We start from the raw sequence: 23,736 nt of genomic DNA, 5'->3' as shown, positions 1-23,736 counted from the left end.
CTAAAACTTCATTTTCTTTATTTAGTAATTCCATTCAAGAGTTAGGTTGCACATTGCTTTTAATAATCTTCCTAATGATATTCCTAATTGCTATATTAAAAATACCTGCCTGAGACAAAACGAGTCCATTCTTCACAATTTTATTAAATTATAAAACCACTGAATGTATTTAATCAAGGCACAAGGGGGCTTTCAAAGTCTAGGAACCATTAATCAAATCATTTTTACATAAAAAGATTACTTTTTCTCTTTAAATTTTGTATGTGTTTACATTTAATAAACGATACACAAAAAGTTGAATCCTTGATTCTTTTGAAGACCAAACGGTTGCCTATTAAAAATCATCTTAACTATTTCAAAATGTCTTGGGGGTTGCTGTAATTAAAAGCCTCTTCTCCTAGGCTCTTCCTTCTTGTTCTGGAATGTGCCATATGATGATTTTAAAACTTCTATTGTTCCTTCTAGTTCACAGTCATTGCTGAATTTTATCCCACTCCTTTTTATCCTTCAGTTCACCTAGATTTTAGCCATAGGGCGTGAGCAAACCAGGTCACAAAAGCTCTTATTAACTTCCTAAGAGCAGCAAATAGTGGGCCTCCTACGGCTCAGGCATGGAGGTAAGCCACGTGCTCCATAGCACAAATTCAGCTTACAAATTAAACTTCTCTCATGTTTTAAAAAGACATCAACATTTCAATGGGTGAGAACTAGAGAACACAGCCTCATACCTGAACATAAGGACACTGAATTGAATAAGAAACCCGCTACTCAAACAGTTGTGGGAAGGTGTTACAATCTCTTTTATATATACTTAAATTTTTTAAAAAAATTTTTATGTAAATTAATGAGAAATAGTAATTGATCAAAATGTATCTTCCTATAATTTCAAGTAACAATTCCTAGGTATAATTCATGGCTAGTATAGGGCAATTCAATCCATCATCATCTTCTTCTTCTTCTTCTTCAACATCATCAGTTTTCTGGAAAATGAAAAGCCCATGTATCAACAATTTTTTTTCCTCCATATGTTAAGTTCCAGCAGATACATTAATATTAAGAAGCTACACCTGCAAAAACATACAACAATGGTTCCTCTAGTTGACTCCCAAAGTTCCACAAAGTAGACTTCAGAAATCTTAAGTATGCTAGGAGTCTGAAGGTAGAGGCACCTTGAGGTTGCTGAGTTCTACAAAAACACTTAGAGTCACCTGAATCATTCTTTCCCACACATTCAACTTATTCTCTCCTGCATGCCTCCATGGACCCTGGTGCTCCAGTTACCTGTTTGTTTACTCATCTTGCTCTGGACTATAAATGCCTTGAAAATTCAAACTTTTCTCTATCTCATGTTGTAGACCTTCATCTAGTACAATGTCTTAAATAAAGTAAATGTTCTACAAAAAAAATGAATGAAACAAATATTTGCTCATTTATCTATTTCCCTCACTCAAGTTAAGTTCCTGAGGACAGAAGCTACTACTAAATGTTCATATCTACATTCCTATTAGGTCCTCCCAAATGTATGCAGGCACTTATAAGCCTGTCATATATATTTTTATCCAAGTTTTAAATTTATTTTGAATTTTATTTGCATTTATTTGTGACTTGTCTTTACTAAAACAGAACACATTTCTGAATTTTTTCTCATAGAAGATCTTAATAGAGAAAAACTCTTTCCAACCACCTTTTAGTCCTCAATGTGATGACTACAGAGAAGATAAGCAACCAATGCCAGCTTTTTCCTGTGCTGCTCTAAATAGATTTCCATTGGTGGCTTTCCCTTCAGAATTTGGCCAGAACACAGCCTTTTTTCAAAAAGAGTCACCCTTGGCCTGCTGTACTAATTTTTCTCAGCACTGTTTCCCAGCTGTTTCGCAACTGTGACATGTCCGTTTTTTGAAAACTCTTTCTGCCTACCCTGCTTGTGACTATGCTCAGTTCAACCTATGACAAGAAATAAGCTCAGGCAGCATCCCATGTGAAACAACTTCAATGCGAGAAGCCTTTTCACCACTCAGAAGCTTGTCAATGAAAAATGTCCAGTATGACTACAGTCTAATGTTAGACTGCTAACCACACAAGGAGTCCACCTCCCAATGTCCTCAATCTAAAGGTACCATATTCCAGGGGAAAAGCTGACAACCTGGTAATCTAAAGGAATATTTTTCTCAGTTTTCTCAGGAAAAAATGGTAAGTTAACATTCCTCTGAGTCATTCTAGTACCAGAATACTTCCAGGTGTTACAACTGAGACTATCAGTATGTGTCACTTACCTAATATTGGGCCAGAACATAAACACAGAAGTCATGTGTGATCCCTTCTACTACTTCTTATTCAGAGTAGTGAGAGAAATGTTTTATTCCTCTTGACTTTACAAGATGAAATTAAGCTGACTCTTTTAACAAAATTAAAAATATAAATGCTGTCAAGTGGAAACCTCCTTGCTATCTCTGTTGCCCTGGTCAGTCACAAAAGTTTTAAGTTAGAATCTTAAGAGAGTTATATTCTTCATCTGAGATCCAGTTTGAGACCCAGAAAAGCTGAATGGCTTGCCATGGTCACAAAGAAAAACAAAACCAAAGTCAGAATAAAGGTCTTCCTACCACTGGAGTCAAGGCTTTTCAAAATACCACAACCAAAATGAATCTCTTGTCAAAAACCTGACTCCAAGGAGGCAAACCAGGAGAGGCTTGTTCTCTGCTTTGCCTTACTCCCTACATCTAGTAATTTAGTTACATAATTACCCATTAAAAATTTGTGAGGAAGACAAGACTTCCATCTCTAAAAGTAACTTAGCAATAGCATTGTTTTCTTAAAATATTACCTGCTATTGACTTCTTCCCCACTGTTTCCAAAAAAGTCTCCATGTCCACCCTGTTTCCCCCAAATGGTCCTCAAGCAAGTTCTGTAAAAAGTAAGAAAGCCCCACTCAAGCACTAATTATAAAGAAAGAAGCCGATGCCCTAGTATAGAGATCACATGACATAACAGTCCATCAGATACTCAAAGCAACAGGAGGCTTCTATCTTGAACAAATATTAAGAATCTAAATGTCAGGCCTGACGTTGTAACCTGATATAGCAATTGACAGACACATCTTACAAAACAAGCGTACAAGCTGACTAAATTAAACCAGCAATGTTTCCCGTAAAATCCACTACCACAAAATCCATTAATACATAATCCCCATGTATTCTAGGTGTTATACTTTGCTATAGAAAATATCAAATGCAAAATTTGAAATATTAATTTAAAATCTGACTTTTTCTATTTCTTCCTCCTGGTCTAATGAGCAAAAAAATGGCCTGAAAAGGGGGCAACAGTGAAAGCAAAATAGTTATCTTTTGATGTTAAATGGGAAAAGATCAAAAAAATAATAAAGATGGGGCTGGGGTTGTGGCTCAGTGGTAGAGTGTTTACCTAGCACAAGTAAGGCACTGGGTTCATTCCTCAGCACCATGTAAATAAATAAATAAATAAATAAATAAATAAATAAATAAAAGTTATTTTAAAAAACAAAATAATGAGGAATACAAAGAACACTACATTTTTAATGACTTTCTTAAGGCTCATTTTGACATATAACTGGAAAAAGTATCAATTTATTTAAGATTGTGACACTCTTAGGGTTTTCAAAACCTGTAAGCCCATAAAAAACTAGTGAAAAAATTATAAATTATTTAAATAGCAATTTAGTAATAATCTGAGATCAGACCTCAGATCATATTAATGAAAAGTGAGGAGATGAGGAGATAAAACTTAAATTTGCTCAGTAGACCAGGAACATTAAGAGATACAATCTGAGTCTTGACTTACCATGAATTCCAGGTACTATACAGACCTATAATCTTTAAAAAATTAAAAATAATCCCTAGCAGATTTTTTTTTTTTATTGTAAACAAATGGGATACATGTTGTTTCTCTGTTTGTACATGGCGTAAAGGCATACCATTTGTGTAATCATAAATTTACATAGAGCAATGTTGTTTGATTCATTCTGTTATTTTTTCCCTTCCCCCCACCCCTCCCACCCCTCTTTACCCTCTATACAGTAGTTCCTTCCTCCATATTGCCCCCCTCCCTAACCCTAACTCTAACCCTTCCCTCCCCCCCATTATGTGTCATCCTCCACTTATCAGCGATATCATTCGTCCTTTGGCTTTTTGAGATCGGCCTATCTCACTTAGCATGATATTCTCCAATTTCATCCATTTGCCTGCAAATGTCATAATTTTATCATTCTTTATGGCTGAGTAATATTCCATAGTATATATATACCACAGTTTCTTTATCCACTCATCAATTGAAGGGCATCTAGGTTGGTTCCACAGTCTGGCTATTGTGAATTGAGCAGCTATGAACATTGATGTGGCTGTATCTCTGTAGTATGCAGATTTTAAGTCCTTTGGGTATAGGCCAAGGAGTGGGATAGCTGGGTCAAATGGTGGTTCCATTCCAAGTTTTCTAAGGAATCTCCACACTGCTTTCCAGAGTGGCTGCACTAATTTGCAGCCCCACCAGCAGTGTATGAGTGTACCTTTCTCCCCACATCCTCGCCAACACCTGTTGTTGCTCGTATTCTTGATAATCGCCATTCTAATTGGGGTGAGATGGAATCTTAGGGTGGTTTTGATTTGCATTTCTCTTATTATTAGAGATGTTGAACATTTTTCCATATGTTTGTTGATTGCTTGTAGATCTTCTTCTGTGAAGTGTCTATTCATTTCCTTAGCCCATTTGTTGACTGGACTATTTGAATTCTTGGAGTAGAGTTTTTTGAGTTCTTTATAGATTCTGGAGATTAGTGCTCTATCTGAAGTATGATTGGCAAAGATATTCTCCCACTCTGTAGGCTCTTTCTTCGCATTGCTGATAGTTTCCTTTGCTGAGAGAAAGCTTTTTAGTTTGAATCTATCCCAGTGGTTGATTCTAGCTTTTATTTCTTGTGCTATGGGAGTCCTGTTAAGGAAGTCTGGTCCTAGACCAACAAGGTAGATTTGGACCTACTTTTTCTTCTATAAGATGCAGGGTCTCTGGTCTGATTCCGAGGTCCTTGATCCATTGTGAGTTGAGTTTTGTGCAGGGTAAGAGATAGGGGTTTAGTTTCATTCTGTTGCATATGGATTTCCAGTTTTCCCAGCACCATTTGTTGAAGAGGCTATCTTTTCTCCATTGCATATTTTTGACACCTTTGTCTAGTATTAGAAAATTGTATTTATTTGGGTTTGTGTCCGTGTCCTCTATTCTGTACCATTGTACCTGTCTATTTTGGTGCCAATACCATGCTGTTTTTGTTACTATTGCTTTGTAGTATAGTTGAAGTTCTGGTATTGCGATATCCCCTGTTTCATTCTTCCTGCTAAGGATTGCTTTAGCTATTCTGGGTTTCTTATTCTTCCAGATGAATTTCATGATTGCTTGCTCTATTTCTGTAAGGTACATCATTGGGATTTTAATTGGAATTGCATTGAATCTGTATAGCACTTTTGGTAGTATGACCATTTTGACAATATTAATTCTGCCTATCCAAGAACATGGGAGATCGTTCCATTTTCTAAGGTCTTCCTTAATTTCCTTCTTCAATGTTTTGTAGTTTTCATCGTAGAGATGTTTTACCTCTTTGGTTAGATGGATGCCCAAGTATTTTATTTTATTTCTTTTTGAGGCTATTGCAAATGGAGTTGTTTTCCTCATTTCCCTTTCAGCTTTTTCGTCGCTTGCATATAAGAATGCTTTAGATTTGTGCGTGTTGATTTTATAGCCTGCTATTTTGCTGAATTCATTGATGAGGTCTAGAAGTTTTCTGGAGGAGGTTTTTGGATCCTCTAACTATAGAATCATGTCATCAGCAAATAGTGACAGTGTAAGTTCCTCTTTTCCTATTCGTATCCCTTTAATTTCTTTGGTCTGCCTAATTGCTCTGGCTAGAGTTTCGAGGACAATGTTGAATAGAAGTGGTGAAAGAGGACATCCCTGTCTTGATCCCATTTTTAAAGGGAATGGTTTCAGTTTTTCTCCATTAAGAATGATGTTGGCCATGGGCTTAGCATAAATAGCCTTTACAATGTTCAGGTACGCTCCTACTATCCTTATTTTTTCTAGTGTTTTGAGCATGAAAGGGTGTTGTATTTCACTGAACTCTTTCTGTGTCAATTGAAATAACCATGATTCTTACCCTTAAGTCTATTGACATGATGGATTATGTTTACTGATTTATAGATGTTAACCATCCTTGCATTCCAGGGATGAACCCCACTTGTTTGTGGGTGCACAATTTTCTTAATATGTTTTTGGATACGGTTTGCCAATATTTTGTTAAGGATCTTTGCATCTATATTCATCAAGGATATTGGTCTAAAATTTTCTTTCCTTGATGTGTCTTTTCCTGGTTTGGGTATGAGGGTGATATTAGCTTCATAGAATGAGTTTGGTAGGCTACCTCCTTTTCGATTTCCTGGAATACTTTGAGAAGTATTGGAATGAGTTCTTCTTGGAAGGTCTTGTAGAATTCGGCTGAGAATCTGTCTGGTCCTGGGCTTTTCTTGGATGGTAGATTTTTAATGGCTTCTTCTATTTCATTCCTTGATATTGTTCTGTTTAAATTGTGTATGTCCTCCTGGTTCAGTTTGGGAGGAGCATATGTCTCTAGAAATTTGTCAATGTCTTCGGTAGTTTCTATTTTGTTGGAATACAGATTTTCACAAAGTAGCTTCTCATTATGTTATGTATTTCAGTGGTGTCTGTCGTGATATTTCCTTTTGCATCATGAATTTTAGTAATTTGAGTCTTCTCTCTCCTTCTCTTTGTTAGTGTGTCTAAGGGTTTGTCTATTTTGTTTACTTTCTCAAAGAACCAACTTTTTGTTTTGTCAATTTTTTGAATAGTTTCTTTTGTTTCAATGTCATTGATTTCAGCTCTGATTTTAATTATTTCCTGTCTTCTACTACTTTTGCTGTTATTCTGTTCTTCTTTTTCTAGGGCTTTGAGCTGTAATGTTAGGTCATTTAGTTGTTGACTTTTCATTCTTTTCTGGAATGCGCTCCATGCAATGAATTTTCCTCTTAGTACCACTTTCATAGTGTCCCAGAGATTTTCATATGTTGTATCATCATTCTCATTGATCTCTAAGAAATTTTTAATCTCCTCCCTGATGTTTTTTGTTATCCATGTTTCATTCAATAGCATATTATTTAGTCTCCAAGTGTTGGAGTAATTTCCCTTTTTTATTTTGTCATTGATTTCTACTCTCAGTCCATTATGATCTGATAGAACACAATGCAGTATCTCTATTTTTTTGCATTTCCTAAGGGCTGCTTTGTGGCATAACATATGGTCTATTTTAGAGAAGGTTCCATGTGCTGCTGAGGAGAAAGTGTATCCGCTCGTTGATGGATGGAATATTCTATATATGTCTATTAAGTCTAGGTTATGGATTGTGTTATTGAGTTCTATGGTTTCTTTGGTTGGATTTTGTTTGGAAGATTTATCTAGTGGTGACAGCGGTGTGTTAAAGTCACCCAGAATTATTGTGTTGTGGTCTATGTGATTCTTGAAATTGAGAAGGATTTGTTTGATGTACAGGGATGCACCATTGTTTGGGGCATAAATATTTACTATCGTTATGTCTTCCTGATTTATGGCTCCCTTAAGCAGTATGAAATGTCCTTCTTTATCCCTTCTGACAAACTTTGGCTTGAAGTCCACTTTATCAGATATAAGGGTGGAAACCCCTGCTTTTTTACTGAGTCCATGTGCGTGGTAGGTTTTTTCCCATCCTTTCACCTTTAGTCTGTGGATGTCTTTTTCTATGAGATGAGTCTCTTGCAGGCTGCATATTGTTGGGTCTTTCTTTTTAATCCATTCTGCCAGTCTATGTCTTTTGATTGAGGAGTAGTTCCTCCCTTTGCTGACCTCCATTGTTGTTTTTCATTTCCTCCTCATGGAGTATTTTGTTGAGAACATTCTGTAGTGCAGGCTTTCTATTTGTAAATTCTTTTGTTTATCATGGAAGGATTTTATTTCATCTTCAAATCTAAAGGTTAGTTTTGCTGGGTATAGGATTCTTGGTTGGCAACCATGTTTTTTCAGAGCTTGAAATACGTTGTTCCCGGCCCTTCTAGCTCTTAGAGTCTGGGTTGAGAAGTCGGCTGCTATCTGTATTGGTCTCCCCCTATATGTAATCTCATGCTTTTCTCTCACGGCCTTCAAAATCCTATCTTTATTTTGAATGTTAGGCATTTTCATTATAATGTGTCTTGGTGTGGATCTGTTGTGATTCTGTGCATTTGGTGTTCTGTAAGCCTCTTGTATTTGATTTTCCATTTCATTCTTCAGGTTTGGGAAATTTTGTGATATTATTTCATTGAATAGGTTGTTCATTCCTTTGGTTTGTATCTCTGTGCCTTCCTCAATCCCAATAATTCTTAAATTTGGTCTTTTCATGATGTCCCATAGTTCTTGGAGATTCTTTCATGATTTCTTACTATCTTTTCTGTTTGGGCAACTTTATTTTCAAGATTAAATATTTTGTCTTCATGTCTGAGCTTCTGTCTTCCAAGTGGTCTAGTCTGTTGGTGATGCTTTCCATTGAGTTTTTTATTTGGTTTATTGTCTCCTTCATTTCAAGGATTTCCGTTTGGTTTTTTTTGAGAATCTCTATCTCTTTGTTGAAATGATCTTTTGCTTCCTGCAGGTGCTCTTTCAGCTTATTGGTATTATCATTCATTGCCTGCATTTGCTCTCTTATCTCATCCTTTGCTTCACAAATCATCTTAATCATGTATAATCTGAGGTCCTTTTCTGACATTTCTTCTACCATACTGTCATTGGATTCTATTACTATAGAATCTAGATTTGTTTGGATCATTTTCTTCCCTTGTTTTTTCATGTTGTTCATGTATCTTCCCCTCTAGCGCTGCAGATCTGGGGTATTGCAGATTTCCCCCTATAGGCTTGTAGTGGCCCTATAGGTTTCCAAAACCCTTTGTTTAAGGGGAGATCAATATTAGCAGTCCCCGAATCAGACACTATCCAATCCTAGACCAAATAGCCCCTATGATGACAATAACAAAATTGTCATAATAAACAAAGTGAGTTCAAATATTATCTTCGGTAAAATAAACAGGTTTGTAATAAGGTCTGCAGTTTCTAATGGAGGACAAAGAGGATGCAGAGTGATGTAGAATGTGGCTGTTAATGGGATCAGAAAAGAATATACAGAAGTTCTAGAAAATAGAAAGGGTGAGAGTGTAATCAAAAGAAATCGGATGTTAGCATGCAAAAAAGGGAGAAAGAGACTCTGAGGGAACAGGTAAACAAAAGGAAAAGAGAGCAAGAAAAGTAAAGAAATAAAAACTTACATTTTTTTAAAAAGGAGAAAAAAGAAAATCTACTGTATAGCAGTCATATACTAATGAAACCTCCCAGTGTTCAGTAGCCTGATGCATGAGAGGTACCTGACAATGAGCTTTAAGCCTCCAGCAGGTGTCTCAGGATGGGATTTGCCCCACCCGAAGATTAGCGCTATGGCTTCCAGGATTACCCAAGATGGCCACTCTGGCTTCGAAATGTGTTGGCAAATTGGGAGCTGCAGCTCAGGGGTGGACGTGGTCAGCTGGAGGTCCTGGAGACAGGATGCAGTTGGTCCGGCAGGGGTCCTGGAGGTCAGGTGTGTTTGGTGTGGTTGTGTGATCCTGGAGGCCAGTTGCAATCAGTCGGTCTGGGGACCCCGTGATAGGGCGCAGTCAGTTGGTCTGGGGGTCGTGGCGGCAGGGAGCAGTCAGTCGATGTGAGGGCCCCAGAGGCAGGGAGTGATCGGTGGGGCTGAGGGATCCTGGAGACGGGGCTCAGTCAGTCCGGCCAGGGGTCCTACGGGGCCTGGCTGTTGTCTGAAAATGGCGACAGCCACGTGTAATCAAACCTGTAGGTACTGTAACAGTGAACTTCCAGGCAACAGCAGGCAGCTGGTGCTCCACTGACGGTTGGCGATCAGTTTGCTGACTGTTGTCGGACGATCAGGAGGTGAACCTCGAGCGTTGGGTGATGGATAGGGGTAAGGCAGGCGATGTACAGGCGAGAGGCAGGCAAATGGCAGATGATAGGCGCCTGACAGTGAGCAATCTGCTCTCAAAAAAGGTGTCGATATGCTGGCAGACTGCAGGTTATCACAGCAGACAAATGGGGTAAACACCAGGGGATCGATAAGCAGCAAAAACTGCCTCACTGAGAAACAGATATCCTCTGCTTGAATCCAGCGTTACGGAGTGACAAGGAATGCAGCCTCCCTCTCCATGGGCATATTTCTGAAAAGATGTAGTAGATAATTCTAAATGTACACTCTTCTCTCTTAAGTTTACCTCCACTAGCTGGGTGCAGTGCAACATGCCTCTAATCCCAGCAGTTTAGGAGACTAAGGCAGGAGGATTATAAATTCAAAGTCAGCCTCAGCAACTTAGCAAGGCCTAAGCAACTCAGTGAGACCCTGTCTCTAAATAAAATATAAAAAAAGGGCTAAGAATGTGGCTCAGAGGTTAAGCATTCCTGGGTTCCATCACCAGTAACAACAAAAACAAAATATCACCATTGGTACTAAGTTAAGAGGCTGAACTGGCTGGAGTGATGTGGGTAAAGCAGAGTAAGCAAGATTGTAGGAGAAACTTGAGACCTGGGTTTTATCTTGAGTGTGGTGAGTAGCCAACTGAGGTGATCTGAAAAGGGGACTGACAGAACTGTTTAACAAGCCAACTCCATTTCTAACTGCTGACCAATTTACTTTGTTTGGAGAGCTGATTTTCACCTGTCAGATGCACAACCACCCTATCCCTGGTCTCTGGCAAGTGTCCTGGTTTCTGGATCCAAGTTCCCATGCCAACTAAAAACTTCTAGTTACCTAAAAACCAAAGGCACATGGTGAGCATGTACCCCAGAGCTGCCAAAAGTTCCTGGCATATGATTAATGAAGCACACAATAAGTGAGTGTTCTACATTAATCAGTTAACAGACTAATCAGGTAACAGAACAGCTGGCAAGTTAGGGTTCTGTAGAATGCCATATCAAGGCTGGAACAAGGACCAGGGGAACTTACGTAAGCTGTTACTCACCCAGCCTCATTTATAAAGGGAATTTCAATCTATCTCACAGGTTTAAGTGAAAATGAAATAAAAGGAAAGGGCCTGGTTCATAAGAAGTGCACAATATATATTAGCTATTCTTTTATTCTCAATTTTATGGTCACAAAATGACAACCAGATAAATGATAAGCATGTCCATGAAACAGCACATTTAATGCTTTTCTAGTATAGAATAATAAAAGTTTCATTTGGTTTGTTTGTGTGAAATATAAAATGATCAACACATTTTAAAATTGGTCTGAAAAAATTACCCTTTTTCCCAAATTTCCCTACCAAAATTGGAGCATTAATGTAATATAATTAAGAAGCAGACTTGTACATTCTATTAACATAAGATTAATAAAAATGATTCTATGAAAAGATTATCAAGCAAAACAGAAATCTCCAAGCCTGACAATTATTCTACAAGAGTCATTCAGGTCTGGTCCTATTGTTTTAAATGTCTATATCCTTTAATTATAATACATTTCTATTTCCTTTATGAATTTTAGCTAAAATTACTAAAGTTGGCAACAGAAGCATTAACCCATTCATAAGATTAACATGGTTATTTTACTAATGAGAAGTTACATAACAGTTTCATCAAACTACAGAATTCCCTTCCTACAGTCTTTTAATATTTATAGAAAATTAAGAGTTGTCATGCTCTCACCCTGCACAAAACTCAACTCCAAATGGATCAAGGACCTTGAAATCAGACCAGAGACCCTGCATCTTATAGAAGAAAAAGTAGGTCCAAACCTTCAACTTGTTGGCTTAGGATCAGACTTTCTTAACAGGACTCCCATAGCACAAGAAATAAAAGCAAGAATCAACAACTGGGATAGATTCAAACTAAATAGCTTTCTCTCAGCAAAGGAAACTATCAGCAATGCGAAGAAAGAGCCTACAGAGTGGAAGAATATCTTTGCCAATCATACTTCAGATAGAGCACTAATCTCCAGAATCTATAAAGAACTCAAAAAACTCTACTCCAAGAATTCAAATAGTCCAATCAACAAATGGGCTAAGGAAATAAACAGACACTTCACAGAAGAAGATGTATAAGCAATCAACAGATATATGAAAAAATGTTCACCATCTCTAGTAATAAGAGAAATGCAAATCAAAACTACACTAAGATTTCATCTCACCCCAATTAGAATGGCGATTATCAAGAACACAAGCAACAATAGGTGTTGGCAAGGATGTGGGGAAAAAGGTACACTCATACATTGCTGGTGGGGTTGCAAATTAGTGCAGCCACTCTGGAAAGCAGTATGGAGATTCCTCAGAAAGCTTGGAATGGAACCACCATTTGACCCAGCTATCCCACTCCTCGGCCTATACCCAAAGGACTTAAAATCAGCATACTACAGACATACAGCCACATCAATGTTCATAGCTGCTCAATTCACAGTAGCCAGATTGTGGAACCAACCTAGATGCCCTTCAGTTGATGAATGGATAAAGAAACTGTGGCATATATATACAATGGAATATTACTCTGCCATGAAGAATGATAAAATTATGGCATTTGCAGGCAAATGGATGAAATTGGAGAATATCATGCTAAGTGAGATAAGCCAATCTCAAAAAAACTAAAGGACAAATGATCTTGCTGATAAGCGGATGAGGACATATAATGGGGGGTAGGAGGGGTTAGCGTTAGGGTTAGGGTTAGGTTTAGGGTTAGGGATAAGGAGGGTGGTAAGAATAGAAGAAGGAAGGACTGTACAGAGGGAAAAGAGGGGTGGGGTTGGGGGAAGGGAAAAAATAACAGAATGAATCAAGCAACACTGCCCTATGTAAATTTGTGATTTTTAATTTAAAAAAAATAGAGTTCTAATTTGAAACAGAATTTCTATTATCTGGCAATAATCAATTCTAAATTATTTAGCTCAATTACAGAAAGGCTATTTAAGTTAAGTTCATCTTTATTAACACTAACAGCAGGTCAAGCATGTCTAGACCCTGACCTAAAAATTCAAGTAACTGAACAAAACTATACTTAACAATGTCTTAATTCCAAACCACTGAGTCACACCATTGACATTTTATCTCTAGTACACTAACAAAGTGGGGGTAGGAAAGGTGGGCAGTACACTAGGAATCATTTAAAGGGTCTGCTTGTATTAAAAGAAAGTGCTATAAAAAATGACCAAAGAGATTTTTTTCTCTTGCTTTTCTCTCCTCACTTTTCCACTCTCTCTAGCACGTGTCCTTTCTCTTTCCTTTCTCTTTTCCTCTCATTCTCTCTTACCCTGCAGGGAGACACTCTGTTTGCTTAATAAACTCCCTTATGCGAAAAAAAAAAAGAAAACGAGCAAAGAATACACAAATGCCTTAAAGGAATCAAAGAGATAAGCCTATAACTAAGTATCAGGACAAGATTATGAACAGCATGTCAATTTTCAAAAAATGAAATTGCACACTTCCTATGACCATGTTATTTCCCTGCATCTCTATTTCATGGAGTCTGGATTTTTAAAGGTAATTAATAATTTTGATTTTTTCTAAACCATTACACAGAAAATCTACTTCCAAATTATAATTCTCAAATCAATACAGTTTGACATTTTTGCCTTAAGCTTATTTTGGAATAAGTTTAGATTTACAAAATAGATTTATAAACACAGTTCAGAGTTTCTGTACACCCTTCACCCAGTTTTCCCTAAAGTTCACATCTTACAAAATCATGATGGCATTTGTCAAATCTAAGAAATTAAAATGGATTTATTATTTTGAACTATACTAGATTTTACCTGTTTTTTCATTAACATCTTTTTTCAGTCTCTAGGAACAATCCAAGGTACCTCATTGCACTTAATGATTTTTTTAAAATGTAATAACTTTTGGTACATGATACACTTCTATGACTTATTAATGATATCTTTATTATGGTTATTATAGAAAATAAACCTGAAATTTCCTGGAAAACATGATTATTGGATACTAGAGAAAAGTTACACAAAGTCATGTAAACATGGTATTTCAACTAAAGTATTATTTAAGAGAAAAAGAATTAAATCACTAAGATATGGCCCATTGGCCTATTTGCCAAGAACCTCTGAGATCAAATGACTTAATGTTCTAGAAATAGCTCTTCAAAGGAGCCTTGTCACTTACCTATTTCCAAGGCTCTTGTAGTCATTAAGATATAGGGTGAATATTTTCAATTAATTCTGTAATAAAATATGAAGTAGTACTAAAATCATAGATAATCCAGTTTTATCAAATATACATAAAAATTCCTTTCATTTTTAATTACTGTGTATTTGTATAAAAGAACTAATTTCAGGGAAAATAATTGCATGATTTATTACTATTAACTTTAAAAGTGAAAGCATGCAAAATTTAATAGAAGTTTTAAGATGAATAGAAAATGTTGCAGAAATAAAAGAAATGACAAAATGAATAAAACTAAGTACAGTGCTTCACATTCTTTTTTGAATGCATAATGCTGTGGAAATTACTAAATAGTCACAAAGAAGTGGATTATACTGGGGGCATAGTCTTTTTGATGGGAAAACAATCAAAAATTTGGTGTTAGGGCTGGGGTTATAGCTCAGTGGTAGAGTGCTTGCCTAACAGGTGTGAGGCACTGGGTTTGATTCTCAGCATCATATATAAACAATTTTTTTTTTAAAAAAGATCCACTGACAATTAAAAAATTTTTTTTTAAAAAGAATTCAAGAGATTTTTGAAAGGACATGTTTGGTAAAATGTCCATGTGTATCAGTTTCCCCAAGACAATCCCAATTTATGCCCACTGTCTCAGTGCCCCAACCAATTTATCATATATCCTAGATTCTTATTTCTCAATTTTTTTATGGGACCATTGAAATAAGCTGGAACACATTGGTAATTTTCATTCATCCCCTGGCATGAGCTCATAGAGTCATGTATGCGATGAACAGGCGGTGAAGCCAGTTTAACATGTAGTTACATCTGAAAGACATCTAGCAGTAACTTACTTCTTATAAGTATCACAACTTACACCTGACTCTCAAAGAGTGTACCCAGAAGAAATACCCAATGCTGCTGCACCTGCTTATGACTTGCTTAGACATACCAACAGAATAAAAGCAGGGAAAGTATTTTATATGTTATTCTATATAATTCATCTAGATCAAGAAACTTTTTTACAAAATCTCAATTTTGATTCAAAATCGTTTTACATAGTCAAGGTAAAGTGATGAATGTAATTTTGTTTGCTCCATTTACAGAAGAAATTCACAGTTTAATGATTTCAGCTATCAGCATCAAATAAAAAAATTGATTCCAATAATGGCTTTAATGCTCCATCTAATTCATGAAATCAAAGCAAAGGTGTTGAATGTTCATCCTGTACAATTTGAAACACCTGACATTGCTATAATTGCTATTTCAGTTCAGTTAAAAAGTTCAATAAGGATAAAATTTTAGTTTTCATTATTCAGAATAGTTAAGTTTTATGATGTTACCATGAACACTTAATTAATGAATACCAAACTACTGCACCTAAGAAATACAAGGTTAGGCTGACAATCTCTGGTCACATTTCCATTAACTGATTAAATGTACCCTTGTTTCACATATGTTTATGTTTCAAGATATTTAATACACATTGTTCATTCACTAGTAACTCAGTTAATAGCAGCATTGTAACACGGGTCTGAATGAAGCTTTTCTAACACATAAATTTTTTTCTGTAGGTACATCACAGCCTTCTTGCAGTTAGCAAAACTACACAGCACTCCAATCCTATATTTGATAGTTAAAATTTTAAAGAGCAAAATTACTAACAAGAAGCACCAAAAACTAAAAATAAAAACAACCCCAAAACAGCATAGATCACATAAAGGCCACTTATTTATAGTATCAGAGCTAAAAGAAGGTAGAACATAAGTGTTCAGCTAAAAATGTACATTGTACAATCCAAATTTTATCACTATACTGTTGTTTGTAGTCACTGATTCCACTGAATGACTACAAAAGCTCCATGAGTACTGATTTTGAAGTTATAAGTAAATTTACAAGAATGGAAAAATTCACAAAAATAAAATCTGTTAATAAGAGTCAACTCTATTTTTGGGATCACAATACAACTATAATTTGGTGGAGCACAGAGAGCATCATAGTAAAAATAACTTTTTCACTACAATAAAAGCAATTATGAAACAGAAACAAACTTGGACTTGGGTTGTGGTTCACATATAATTCATAATTGTGCCCACATAAACTCTAATATACCACTACCAATAAAAATGGAAGCAGGGGCTGGGGCTGTAGCTCAGTGGTAGAGCACTTGCCTGGAATTTGTGAGGCACTGAGTTCAATCCTCAGCACCACAGAAAATGGAAAAATAAAACAAAGGTAGTGTGTCCATCAAAAAACTTCAAACATTTTTAAAAAAATAAATGGAAGCAGCGCTGTGGGGGTTGTGGCTCAGTGGTAGAGCGCTTACCTGGCATGTGTGAGGCACTGAGTTCAAGTCTCAGCACCACATATAAATAAATAAATAGTTCAAAATGTTAAAAAAAAGGAAGCAATTTCACAGTCCATTCACAGAAGCTGTGATAGTCTACCAAATTTTATGAAAATTTATACACACATAAAAAAAGTGAATTAAAATATTTTCTGACAAAAATGATATCAAATTAAAACAAATTCTTCATCCTAATAATACATGTTTGTTTTTTGTTACCTGTCTTGGAATTCTTTGAATCTTCTATGAGCCACTTCGCAAAATAAATAGCACTGATGATTTTCAAGCACTTTCTAAATCTTGGTTTCATTTTGTTCAAAGTCAGTTGGAAACAGCTATGGATTAAAAATGTGTCCCCCTGAAAAATTCTTATGTTGAAGTCCTAATACCTAAGGTGATGGTATTTGGCTTCGATATTAGGTGCTCCCAAAAGCTCATGTGTAAGACACTGCAAGAAACTTTAGCGGTGAAATGACTGGGTTATGAGAAGTTTAAACTAATCCATGCATTAATCCCCTGGTAGGAATTAACTTGGTGGTAACCATAGGCCAGTAGGGTACAGCTGAAGGAGGTGGGTTCCTAGGGGCATGCATGTCTTTGGGGATTATATTTTGTTCTTATTGAGCAGAGCTCACTCTCTGCTTCTCAGTGCAATGTTCTGAGTTGTTTTCCTCCACCACAGTCTTCTGCCATGATATCTGCCTAAGGCCCTGAAGAATGGAGTTGGCCACCTATGGATTGAGACCTCTAAACTGTGAGCAACAAGTAAGTTTTTCCTCCTCTAAATTTGTTCTTGTCAGGTCCTTTGATCTCAGCAGAAGAAAGCTGACTAAAACATATACATATTTCTAACCTCTTTCAGAAAGCACATACAATAACTAAACTGATATCACACTTTAGGGCTTCTAAAATAAATGACTGATTTTAGGACTCAGGAATCAACATCAAGAGTCTCCCACTGGCCAAAGATGTAATAATTTCAGCTTCAATAATGATAATACTTGAAATGGATTAGACCCATCAAATACACTTAATGCTAAGAATTAATAATAATATATTTTTATAAATGGTTACCTTCAATAGATAGGGAATCACCTCATTACATTAAAATCAGTAAATCAAAGGGAAATATATCAAGAAATTATCCCACCTTTCCTTAGTTAACTGTACAATGGATAACCAAGAAGTCGGTAAGGGTAGGTGTCTCTTTATAAAAATATTCCAAAGAAAAAATTAGAATATTGTCACTTTCTCAAATAAATAAATGAACAAATAGTATGATACAAATAATTACTAGAATTCAAAAAGAGATGCCATCAAGACACTCAAAATATGTTTTCTAGCAGGCTGAGCATCACTTGGGTACTTGCCAGAAATGCAAATTCTCAGACCCTGATTAAGAATTAATGAATCAGAAAGTGTGGGCCTAGCACTGAGTAATATTTGCTTTAGTAAGCCCAGCAGGTGATTCAGAGGGATGCTGTATTTGCTAAATTCCACATACAGTACTGCCAAAGGGATCCATCCTGAGTCTGATCCAGTTTTGGGACAGCTGCCAATCTGTAGGAACCATAGAGATCAAAGGAACATGCTGATAAACACCACAAGTATGCAAGCACCAAACCCCAGAATGTAGGAAAATCTCCAGGAAAAACCTCCCAGGTTCTTCAGCAGGTAAAGTACATGGATACTAAAGGGATGGAGAAGATGACTAAAGATTAGAAATCTGCAAATTAATATATACACTAAAAGAGATAAAATTTATCAATTTTTTAAATAGGTAAAACCAGGAGACTGAATTTTGGAATGGAAGAATAAAGAGTGTTACAAAATCTCTCCCCCAACAAATAGCAACTTAACCAGGAAAAATTATTTCAAACAATCATTTAATGTCACTGGAAACTGTGCTAAGAGCATATAACAATTAGAAAACATAGCTCCTCTGCTGTGATGGAACTCTGTATTTGCAAGAGACCTTCAGGAAATAAATACCTGAATACAATGCTGAAGACAAGGAGATCTTCATGGAAAGCAATTAAGAAGGTATTCACAGCTCCATACAAGCATCAAAGAAAACCTACTCAATCTACAGCCAAAGGATTGAGAAGTTATGCTCCATTTGTGTACAATGTGTCCGAATGTGTACTGACGTGTACAATTAGAACAAATTAAAAAATTAAAATAAATAAAAACTAAAATCTACTAAATCATAGTAAGTGCTATTTGGTGACATCAAAGCCACAACCTGCTCTCTCCTTACACTCCTCCCCCCAACACACATTTCCAAGTTCTGACTTAGAAAATGACTCCATCAGCTTTAGTTCAGGCAGATCTAGTTAAAAAAAGGTGGGGGGTACTTTTTCCCTCAGTTCCCAGTCTATGGCTAAAATTTCGCTCTGGAAAGGGAGAGCACTGGCGCTTCTCACTTCCCCCACAGCTTTATGGCAGAATCTCTGTTCTGGACAGACACAGTTGAGAGGATTAGAGTTCTCTTCCTCTAGCCCACTTCCTCATTTGAGTGGAAGCTCTACCCTAGGTTCAACAGCCTAATACTGGCCCTAGCCCAGCTTGCTGCTAAAGAACAGGTTCCACACTCAGAGGGGCAATCCAAGAAGACGTGGATGCCCTGGCTCCCAACCAGTCTGATAGAAGTGAGCCACTATCCTTGTTCTTATGCAGTGGTACAAGGTTCTGCCTGGAAGGAGAGATGACTAGAGAAGCAAGACTCAAGGGCAAACAGCTCCTTTGCTGTGATGGAACTAAGTATTTGCAAGAGAGTTTACAAAAATAAATACCTGACTATAATGCTGAAAACAATGAGACCTTCATGGAAAGCAACTGAGAAGGTGTTCATAGCTCCATGATACAAGCAGCAACCGACAAAATGGTAGAGTAATGAGAAGTTTAACAGAGAGAACCAGAAAAGGAAGAGCCAGACCATAGTAAAATCTGGGTGTTGGGAAGGTTATATGCAAGTGGTAGGCTGAACTAACTCAAGGACAATCAAAGCAGTTTGTGGGGCACATGAAAATATTCCCAAATCGCACACAGATCATCAACAAAAGGAGGACACATCACTGTCACAAGGGGCTGAAGAAAAACCTTTGATCAAATAGTGGCTGAACAATAAGCTATTCTGCCCCAAGGCTAATTCCTAGGAACCTAGGCTTTAAACCTAAAGCACACACATCCCTGGCAATCTAGAGGATTATGGGTATACCTGCCAAGGCTGCTCTCTCAGGCATAACTGGAAATGAAAAATCCAAGTTACTATTTTCCATCTAAGCATGGGGCCAAACAAAAATTACTTCAATTCTGATAATATGCCTGAGCAACACACATGTCCAACAGTAAAAGAGTAAAAAATATAACTGAAAAGAGGGTATAAGCACAGACTTTGACCAATAAGTGGCTTATGCTAATCAAGGGGTAAGCATGGGATAGTAAAGCTAAAAAATAAAAAAAACCTGAACAATAAAATAAATCTGAACACGAACATCACAGATTGTATACTGTGGGGAAAGAGACTTCACAAAGTCAGTTCAGTCAACTGACTGGTGAGTGGTCAACCAAAGAACATCAATACCCCTCCATTTCCAGAAGGGCATCAATCAGTACCGTCACTAACTGTACTATGTTATCTAAAATGTCAAATTTTCAACATACATTGAGAAATGTGCAAAGAAATAGTAAACTGCAAAAAGGGAGGCAATAAAAACTGATTTTAAAGGGGTCCAGATGTTGGACTTAACAGATACAGATTTCAAAGTAGTTGAAATAGAGATATAGACGGTCTAAAAATAGAGATCTAGATGGTCTAAATAGAGATATAGATGGTCTAAAAATAGAAATTTTAGAATTGAAAAGTACAATAAATTTTGAAATGGAAAATTAGTTGGAGAAAACCAATAATAGATTTGAAATGACAGAAGAATGCATCAAGCCAGGCCCAGTGATACACTCCTATAACCCCAGTTATTTGGGAGTGTGAGGTTAGAGGATTACAAATTTAAAGTCAGCCTGGGCAACACAGTGAATATCCATCAAATTAAAAAAAAAAAAAAAGAAAGAAAAGAAAAACAGAGAAGAACACAAGAAGAAAGAATCAGAGGTCTTAAAGACAGATTAACAGATTAAAATTTGAAGAACAAAAATAAAAACAATGAATTAAAAATGCGCTGAAACCTCAGAGAAAAGTAGAATACCATTAGGAAAAAAGAGAAAGGAGTGAAGAAATTATTACAGCATTTTGGCTAAAACCTTCCAAAATTTGAAGAAAAACATTATTAACTTATATATCCAAGAAGCTCAAAAAAACCTCAAACAAGATAAATACAGAGATACATACACAGAGACATTTTAAGTAAAAATATTGAAAGGCAAAGAAAAAATCAGAAAGTACCAAGAAAAACATGACTTCTCAAACACCCACACACAAAATTAACAGCAGACTTGTAAGAAACAAAGGTCAGAAGACAATGGAATTAAATATTCAACATGCTGAAATTAAGAAACTATGAAAAATCTTACACACAGCAATATGATCTTTAAAAAATGAAGATGAAATCAAGACTTCACAAAAAACCAAAAACTAATAATTTTTCTTCACAGAAGATCTATTTTACAACAAATACTAAAGGGAGCACATTAGGCTGAAAACAACACTAAAAAGTAATTCAAATCCAAAAAAATACGAGTGTACCAGTAAAGGTAACTATGTATATAATTATAAAAATTCTCCAAATACATATTTCTTCCCTTTTCTTCTATTAATCAATTTAAAGAGTAACCTGGTAAAAATATATAATTGTATAATATATATTATATTATTATATTATACAATTAATATATAATTATATATTATACAATTATAATATATACTAAATGCTAATGCCAATCATTGTTATATACTTGACAATGCGTAAGTATGCAGAAAAAGTGTGAATAAGTTCTATGGGAGTAAGGAAATGATACCACAGCTAACTCAAATCTGCAGGAATAAATGAAAAGAATGAAAAATAAGAAGGTCAATATAACTAACTATAAATATGATCATGCTCTCCTTTCTTCTCCCAGTTCCTTTGAAAGGTATGATTATATAAAGTGAAAATCATATGTACTGTTGAGTTACTAACATAAATATGTAGAAAAATAGCACAAAAAAAGGGATGAAATGAAGCTATATAAATGAAGGAAAAATATTTTGTCAAAAAGTAAATATAAATCAGAAGTGAGTTCTTATAAAATGTACAGGAAGTCCTCTGTATCCACAGGTTTCTATGTCCATGGATTCAACAAAATGAGCATTAAAAAATATTTGGAAAAAAAAAGAGGATTCATTTTGGTTCATGGTTTCAGAAGTTTCAGTTCATGGTTGCACGGCCTGATTGCTTTAAGCCTGTAGTAAGGCACTGTATAATCAGAGAAGCACTTGGTGGAGGAAACCTGCTGATCTCATCGTGGCTAGGACACAGAGAGAGCTCACTATTATAACAAAGCCATTCTCCTAAAATCCATTAAGGCATGAATCCAAATGTATTCATCCATTCATAAGCACAGAACCCTCACATCCAATCACCTCCCAAAGGCCCCACCTCTGAACTCTGCTGTATTGGGGACGATCCTTTAACTCATGAATTTTGGGGGGCATTTAAAAATCAAGTCACATCAACAATTAAAAATACATTCACACCTAACATCAGAGGGGCAAGAAAGGTAAATGGACAAATAAATAATTCAAAAGTATTAATTAGAGACTTCAACTTCCCCTTTCAATATTAGAAAAATCAATAAGGACACAAGAACACAGAAGTTTTAACACTATAAGACAACAGACCTACAGACTCTTCCCAAAAAACCATTAGATATTCTTCTTAAATGCACATTAAATATTATCCAAAATAGACCATGTGGTAGGCCACAAACAACCCTAAGTAACTTAATGAACAACCCTAAATAATATACAACAATGGAATGTAATGGAATGACTTCCTTCTGGAAATCAATACCAAAAGGAATTTGGGGAAATTCACAAATAAGGGGAAATAAAACAGCATATTCCTAAATAATCAATTTTTTAAAGATGAAATTCAGAAAACTGGGAAAATATCCTGCAAAAATGAAAACTAAAACACAACATACCAAAATCTGTAGGATACAGCTAAATAAAACAGTGCATAGAGGCAAAATAACAGCAATAAAAAAAGGTTTACATCAACAACCTAATCTTCTAAGGAAGAGAAAACCCTAGAAAAAGAACAAATTAACCCTAAGCAAGCAGAAGACAGAAAATAACGTAAATAGTACAAACAAGTGAAATAGAGAACAAAGAAACAAAAGTGAAAAAATAAAGTGGCAAAGGATTAGGCAAACAGATGGTCATTGAAAATGACAGTAAAGGAGGCTTTTATTAGGAAGAGCAGAATCCTAATTTCAGGGAATTTAAGGAAAAAATGGGAGGGAAAAATGGAGAGAGCATCTAAAAATTCTTCTTTCAATAAACTTGAATTAAAAGGGAGAAAGAAGCCGTCAGCCCATGCCGGCAGGGCATGGCATCCGGCGCTGCGGGCGTCTGCGGGCGTCCAGTGCTGGGTCCCTGGCCAGGGCCAGGGGATCAGAGGCGCCCCGGGCAGGGGACCGGGACGGGTGGGGCCGCTCGCTGCCTTCTGGTAGCAGCGGCGGGGGTCGGTGGCCGGCCCGCGGGCAGAGGAGGTGCGGCGCGCTGGGAGGGGTCAGCGTGGCCGGCAGGCGCGATGCTCTTCTCGCCGTGGGAGTTGGTTCAGTGGCTGGGCTTCGCCACCTTCCAGATCTTCGTGCACCTGCTGGCGGTGCTGCGCCTCTTCTGGGTTCTCACGGTTCTTAGCCTCAAGTTCCTCTCTGAGATGCTGCTGTGCCAGAAGCTGGTACAGCTGGGCAGACAAATGAGCTCTGTTCAGCCTAATCACATCTCCAGTCTTCATTCTCCTGCAGCTGCTCATGATCTGCGCCTGTCGTGTCCACTAGTCTCTCAGGGATTGGAGGAGAGCTACACAACTGAACCGCTGGACCTCAGGCTGAGGCCCTACTTGCATCAAGCTGGAGAAAAGTCCTGGTCTGAAGGCATGGTCTGCTTGTGCCCGGCTGAAAGTCCACTTTTCTCAATGCCAGTGATATCTAACA

General features: G+C 36.7%; 1 long non-coding RNA gene across 1 annotated transcript in view; it reads right to left on the bottom strand.

The window, feature by feature from the left end:
* Nucleotides 1-23,736, bottom strand: part of LOC306641236 — a 131,762-nt gene that overhangs the window by 95,835 nt on the left and 12,191 nt on the right. Inside the window, exon 2 of the long non-coding RNA XR_013758084.1 lies at nucleotides 14,238-14,293. This is a non-coding gene — a long non-coding RNA (uncharacterized lncRNA). The remainder of the gene's footprint in view (nucleotides 1-14,237; nucleotides 14,294-23,736) is intronic.

Source organism: Sciurus vulgaris (genome assembly GCF_902686455.1).
Source record: "Sciurus vulgaris genome assembly, chromosome: 12".
In the NCBI taxonomy this organism is placed as follows: domain Eukaryota; kingdom Metazoa; phylum Chordata; class Mammalia; order Rodentia; family Sciuridae; genus Sciurus; species Sciurus vulgaris.
This window is presented reverse-complemented; position numbering and strand designations above follow the sequence as displayed.